Source organism: Sorex fumeus, unplaced genomic scaffold (genome assembly GCF_029834395.1).
Source record: "Sorex fumeus unplaced genomic scaffold, SorFum_2.1 ptg000265l, whole genome shotgun sequence".
NCBI lineage: Eukaryota > Metazoa > Chordata > Mammalia > Eulipotyphla > Soricidae > Sorex > Sorex fumeus.
Window position 1 is genome coordinate 24,472,170 of NW_026606322.1, and position 7,951 is coordinate 24,480,120.

Here is a 7,951-nt window from a genome sequence, read left to right on the forward strand (position 1 = left end):
GTAACACTCAAAACAATGAGTAGTTGGTGTGCTGTCCTTACTCATCATGTCTAAGCACTCAGAAGCTAGTTGTTTCAGCTCTTTCTGTTGCAACAAGCCTATCTTGTAAACATGTCTCAAGTATATCAACTTCTATTAATTCATCACCATTCTTATTTATTTGTATACTTTATATCCTTATTTTTTTTTTTCTTTTTGGGTCACACCCGGCGATGCTCAGGGATTACTCCTGGCTCATGCACTCAGGAATTACTCCTGGCGGTGCTCGAGGGACCATATGGGATGCTGGGAATCGAACCAGGGTCAGCCATGTTGGCTGTGTGCAAGGAAAATGCCCAACCCGCTGTGCTATCGCTCCAGCCCCCCTATCGCTCCTATAGGTAGGGTGTTTGCCTTGCACGCAGCCAACATGGTCGACCAGAGTTTGATTCCTCCGCCCCTCTTGGAGAGCCCGGCAAGCTACCGAGACGATATCGCCTGCACAGCAAAGCCTGGCAAGCTCCCCGTGATGTATTCGATGTGTCAAAACACAGTAGCAAGAAATCTCATGATGGAGACGTTACTGGGCCCGCTCGAGCAAATCAATGAACAACGGGAGGATTGTGATTGTGACTGTCACATCCTTATTGGATTACTTAGATGTGATGTAACTCCTCACATGTTTCATTATCCTCTACGTTAGTCATTCTCTATATTATTAACGTTTTTTCAAAGAGAAAATTGGAATGTATCAACTGCCTGAAACACTTCCTTAGCTTCCTTTAGACCTCAGAGTTCATTCCGATATCCTTTAAAAGTTCCATAGGACCTGCTTTTTTCCCATCTTGAAAGCTTCATCTTACTGCAGTTTTCTAAACTCTTAATGGGCCAGAGAAATAGCACAGTGGGCGCTTAGCTTGCATGTGGCTGACCCAGGTTCAATCCCCAGCATCCTACATGGATGAGATGTAATTTCTGAGAGCAGAGCCAGGAGTAACCCCTTCATACCACCAGTTCAGGCTGCAAAACCAAAAAACTAAACTATTCTTAAATCCAGTTTCTAGTCATACTGCCTCCTTTTTGGTCCCTCAAAAGGATCAAGCTCCTTCCCTATTCATAGTTCTGTCGCATTCAACTCCTTGGCTTATGAAAATGATTAGTTCTGAGTTACCAGTCACCACTTCCCAACATCTCTGTCTGCCTCTTCATTCTTTAGTACTCAGCCGAAATATTATTTTATTAGGGACAACTTCTTTGGATACTTCAGAAAGAATTTTCTATTATACCCAACTTTGTACTAGTTGATATCATTTAACATCAACAATAAAAATAACCAACCACCAAATTGCAATTTACTTGTCTCCACTACATAGTAAGTTTCATAATAAAAGAATAGTGCTTGCTGCCCATTGCTGTGCTCTAGTATCTAGTGCAGTATACCCATGTAGCATAGAAATGAAAGGCTGGACTTTGGGGTTGGCTACAGGAAGGAGCTACAGAGCACTCCACCGCAGCATTTGGAAATTAGTTTTTGAATTGTTTCAGAAGATTAGCATGGGATAATAGTTTTAAAAGGTCTTAAAATTATGTGGAATTAAATCATTGCATGCTTGAGTGCTTCCCTAAATTGAAGTGCATTTCCTTGATCAAAGATAGTCAAATCCCAATACATGTTAGACAGTTGCAGGCTGTAGAATTCTGCTTAGAATGCCTCATATGAACTATTGTAGGATGAACTCCTCAAAGTAACCATAACCAAATGGTTGTATTTGTTGTGAGTTGGTGAGTGAGAAAGGCTCCTCTTTTTTATGAATGATGTAAATGTTTTATCTTGATATTTAAGTAGAATGGATTTTAAACACAAATATGTATCATAAAATCAGTACTTTCACTTACACATTGACAAAAGCACATACCACTAGTGGCTCATACTTGAATGTGTTTAAGTAACACAGTTTCACCACTACTTAAATTTTTTTTTTATAATTTTGTTCTTGGGAGTCACACCCAGTGGTGCTCAGGGATTACTTCTGGCTCAATGCTGAGGAAACACTCCTTGTGGGGCTCAAGGGATCACATGGGGTGCCAGGGATAGAACTTGGGTCTGCTGCATGAAAGGCAAGCATCCTTACCTGCATTAGTATATCTCTAGCTCCCCAATAGTATTAAGACCCCATGATTTTCTTCTTTTTTTTGCTTTAAATTTAAATGTTTGTTTGAAGGGTTTTTTTAACGGCTGCAATAAAAAATCTGCCAGATGAAATACTAATTAGACTTTTTACACTTACCACTTACATTATTACTAGAAACTTCTTGCCCTATGGTCAAAAGACAATTCCACCTTAACAAATTCTCAGGTCCCAAATTTTGTCTCCTCTCTGGACCTAGCTTTAAAAACAAAACATTTCTCAATTTTACCTTACAAAAAAATGCAATTGTTTACCAGTATAATCTCTCTAACCAGGATGATCCTTGATTCTTTCTCTGCCGAAGACCTCCAGAACCAGCCACAGCCATACTGAGACCACTCTCCACATGTCCGCACAAGCCTCATGCATGAAGGAACTGGCAGAGGAACCCAGGCATGTGGGTCCCGGGGCTGAGATCTCCAAGCCTGCTCAGATTGGGACTGGGCCTTCTCCACCCAGATCCCCCATCTTCCAGTAGGTAGGCATTACACCCACCAGCTGCCGCCAGCGCCAGGTGGTTCCATCAATGGCCAAGACCCTGAGACTATAAAACCCAGCTCCCGGAAGCACGTGGTAGCATTTGCGGTTGCACGACATCTTATTATCTCATTTTTACTTTGGAGAACCTGGCAGGCTACTGAAAGTATCCTGCCCGCATGGCAGAGTCTAGCAAACTTCCTCAATATGCCAAATACCAGTAACAATGATAGGTCTCGTTCTCCTAGCCCTGAAAAAGCATTGAATATGGCTCTTTTAAAATCTCAGGGATAGGAAGAAGGAGACGTTACTGGTGCCTGCTTGAGACAATCGATGAACAACAGGATGATCGTGATAGTGATCATGATTTTTAAAATTTTTTTAATTTTATAAAGTAGTCCACAATGTTTGATTACATTTAATATCAAACACCAATCTCACCACCATTACACCTTCCCACCACCATATTTCTGATGTTTCCATCCCAAACCCCAAGCCCTGCCCCATAGCAGAATGGAAATAATATATTTTGCATTGTTTGTTATAAGCACTGTAGCACTGTCCTCCTGTTGTTCATCAATTTGCTCAAGTGGGCCCAGTAACGTCTCCATTGTGAGACTTGTTGTTACTGTGTTTGGCATATTGAATATGTCATGGGTAGCTTGCCAGGCATGTGGCTTGCCAGGCAGGTAGCTTGCCATGTGGGCAAGATACTCTCGGTAGCTTGCTGGGCTCTTCGAGAGGGGTGGAGGAATCAAACCTGGGTCGGCTGGGCTGGCCACATGCAAGGCAAACATTTTACATAAATAAATACATAAGATGAACTACCTAAAATGAGGGAGCACTGTAGGTGACCACAATAAGTGGAAGATCACTGATATACTGATTCTATACCTTTTCAATCCTTCCCATAGCCTTGTATAGAGATGGGATCCTCATCCTTTACAATCCTCTTTTCTGAAGGTTCATAGGACATGTCCCAGATTCCATAGCTCCCAGTAACTGAGCCAGGATTTGACATCCAAATCCTAGTTTTTAGTCACTGCAATCCTGCTTTCCCTCTTGTGATCCTAGTGCTCTTAGGGCTTGAAATGGGGATTCAGCAACAAATGAAACATATTCCTGACACACAAGGAAATCAGGATAGATCAAAGCAGCCGTTTGCTACCATCAAGGAGAGCTTGAGCCAATGTTGTTATGAAAACCCACTGAAAATGCTACAAAAAAGTTTCCTTAAAGGAAAGAGTGTGAAGATATTTGTAGTTCACCCAGGGACCATGAAGCCCGTCTATAAGAGATCACTAACATGTTGTTAAAGATTGAGTCTTGTATGTGTGTGTGTGTGTGTGTGTGTGTGTGTGTGTATATAAAGGAAAATATTTCCAAAATTGGTTGCCTCCTACTTTGAACCTCATTTAATATGGTGCGGTACTCTTAGAGTATGGGTAGGGTGTGTGGTATGAGTTGTTGTAGTCACGTGGTTCAGGAGACACCATGATTTTGAAAGTTATAATAGTTGAGTTTTAGGCATATAATGTTCCACCACCAATCCCACAGCCAGTGTCAACATTTTTCCACCAATGTCCCCAGGTACCCTCCCACCGCACATCACACCCTGTCTTTTTGATAGGCACAGTTTTTTTTTTTAACTTTTTTTTTCCCTTTATTTTATTTTATTTTTATTAAAGTTGTAGATTTACAATTTTTTGTGCTTTGGTTTCAATTATACAATGATCAGATACCCATCCCTCCACCAGTGCCCATTTTCCACCACCATGGATAATATCCCTCCCACCCCCCTCCCCCCATCCCCCCTGTCTCTGTGGCAGGGCAATCCCCTGTGTTCTCTCTTTCCTTTTGGGTGTTGTGGTCTGCAAAAGAGGCATTGAGTGGCAAACATGTTCAGTCCATAGTCTACTTTCGACATGCATCTCCCCTCCTGGGAGGATCCTACAAACATACTTTATTTGGTGCTCCCTTCTCTATCTGAACTGCCCTTTCCTCTAGGATACCTGGCTGGCCTCTAAGTTATGGAGTAATCCTCCTGGTGCTGATCTCAGCTATTCTTGGGTATTAATCTCATATTTTGTTACTTTATATCCCCCAGATGAATGCAATCTTTCTATGTCTATCCCTCTCTTTCTGACTCATTTCGCTTAGCATGATACTTTCCATATTGTACCACTTGTATGTAAATTTCATGACTTCATCTTTTCTAAGAGCTACATAGTACTCCATTGTGTAGATGTACCAAAGTTTCTTTAACCAGTCATCTGTTCTTGGGCATTCAGGTTTCTTCCAGTTTCTGGCTATTGTAAAGAGTGCTGCAATGAACAAACAAGTGCAGATGTCACTTCGACTATACATTTTTGCCTCTCTGGGATATATTCCCAGGAGTGGTATTGCTGGGTCAAATGGGAGCTCAATTTCTAATTTTTTGAGAATCGTCCATACTGTTTTCCAGAAGGGCTGAACCAGTGGACATTCCCACCAACAGTGAAGGAGTGTCCCTTTCTCACCACATCCACGCCAGCATCGGTTGCTTTTGTTCTTTTGAATGTGGGCCAGTCTCTGAGGTGTGAGATGGTATCTCATTGTGGTTTTGATCTGCATCTCCCTGATGATTAATGATGCAGAGCATTTTCTCATGTGCTTTTTGATAGGCACAGTTTTTAAATTAAAATATAAAATACTTAATATCAATATATCCTTTTCCATCTCCACAGGGCTCCAACCTCCTCCTTTTCTTCCATCCTTGACTCATTTGTGTGTGTCAGCTTCCTCCTTAAGTTACCTTTGGACTTGGTTGTTACTTTGCTGTGTGTCTTTAAATCCCACACATGAGAGAGATCATTCTGTATCTGTCCCTTTCATTCTGACTCACTTTACTCAGCATGATATCCTCTAGTTCTATCCATTTTGCTGCAAAATCCACAATTCTGATTTTAGGACTGTATAGTATTCCATTGTGCATATATATCATAATATGTTGATGCAGGCACATTTTTAAGTTTGGTAATTGTAGTTTGTATTTCATGATTTAACTGTTTTTGGCTCAGTGGTTTGGATATATAGATACACCAGCCCTCTACACCTCGGTCAGTGCTCAAGAGCCCTGATTCGTGCCCCTGTTACCTTCCCTCTACCTCTTTCAAAATCTTAAGTTTCTTCCTTTATGTAATTGAACCTAATATTTATGGAAGTGCTATGGGTTATACTGGATGTACTGAGATAACACTTAAGTGCTCAGACAGTGCTTGTTATCTATAGGGATTTGATGAATTCTGGTACTTTTTACATTTCTTTTTTTTTGTGATAGTGCTTACATTTTATTCATTTATTTACTTGATAAAGATCTTTTCAGTGGACAATATCTAGGGAAAAAGCAAAAAGAAAGCAAAATACCTTCTTTAGGTACCAAGAGAACAAAAAGAGGAAAACAGAAATAGGTGACTATTAATCACAATACCAATGGTGATATAACAAAAGTCAGCAGCAGCTGTGTTCCGCTCAACATTGATGAATATTGTACACATCTCAAAAAATCTTTAATACAATTTATTTCTGCTTTATACACAAACTAATTGAGTTGCTCTTTTGGGCATCTAGTACCTCAGGTCATTGAAATTATTTTTGATACTTAAAAATTGTTATATGATTTTTTACCTATGTTAATCAGAAAAATAAAACCCTTTTATATAATATAATAAAATGTTTATTCTCATTTACATAAGTAAGTTCTCAACTCTGGAATATAAAGTATATTGTATTCAATTTTATCTTATATTTGGATCTTATGGTAATAATCACCCTCTCCTGTCTCTCATAAAACTTTTTTTTTCTCATAAAACTTTTAAAGGAATTACATGCTAATACTTTTTTTTAATTTTTGGGTCACACCCGGTGATGCTCAGGGGTTTCTCCTGACTTTGCACTCAGGAATTACTCCTGGCAGTGTTCAGGGGACCATATGGGATGCTAGAATTTGAATCCAGGTCGGCCGCATGCAAGGTAAATGCCCTACCCACTGTGCTATTGCTCCAGCCCCTGTGCTAATACATTTTGAAATAGCCTACTTATTTACTACTTATTTAAATAGCCTATTTACATAGTAAACTATGTAAATTTCCTCTCCTACACTTTATATAAATGCTATGGTTTGCAAAGTAACTCATGATGATTTGTTACAGGTTTTCAACATTTCAAAACTAGTCCCACCACCATTATTAACTTCCATCACCATTGTCTCCAATTTTCACAACAACCTCTCAAGTCTGCCCCCATAACAGGTCCATAACAATTTATTTTATATGTGGCTTGTTTTCAATAAATTGATAACAGAATGATCAAAAAGTATTTCCTTTGAAGAAAATTAGTGGAAATTGTTGTATTTCACCATGGAGACATTAAGTACTTGTATGAAGCATTACTATGATGCTTACGCATCCTGTGCTACTATTTGGGCAGAGCAATAGCACCGGCGGTAGGGCTTTTGCCTTGCATGCAGCCCACCAGAGTTCGATTCCTCTGTTCCTCTCAGAAAGCCCAGCAAGCTACTGAGAGTATCCCGCCAGCACAGCAGAGCCTGGCAAGCTCCCCGTGGTGTATTTGATATGCCAAAACACAGTAACAACAAGTCTCACAAGGGAGACGTTACTGATGCCTGTTCGAGCAAATCGATGAACAACAGGAGGACAATGCTACAGTGCTACTTGAAAATTGTCCCTTCCTAAGTAAGATGATGAGAAAAGGAAGTAATGGGTTATCGGGGGTCAAAGCTTTGGTTATACTGGTGAGGTGGGAGAGTGGTGTAACTATATATTCAAAACACAGACTAACACTTAAAGCATGACATCTAAGCTAAAACCACAGAACTCTGTAACGTGTTTCTCAAGGTGGCAGTTGGGAGGTGGGTTGTGGGGGTGGGGGGTGGCATAGGGGAACACTGGTGAAGAGAAGTTGATACTGGTGGTGGGATTTGTGTTGGAATATTATGTGCCTAAAATAACTATCAATAACTTCATAAATCACGATTTTTTAAATAAAAATTATTTTTAAAAGTTCAGGGTCAGGATAGTACAGTGGGTAAGGGACTTGCCTTGCACTTGGCCAACTTGGGTTCAATCTCCAGTTCTTCATATAGATCCTCAAGCCCTGCCGGGAAAGATTCCTGAGCAAAGAGCCAGAGTAAGACTTGAGCTCAGTTGGGTGTGTCCTCTCAAAGTAAATGTAAATAAAAGTTAATAAAATCCTACCCCCGAACTTCCCTTCCTAGACCTTATGCCAAGAAACTCTTCTGATATATT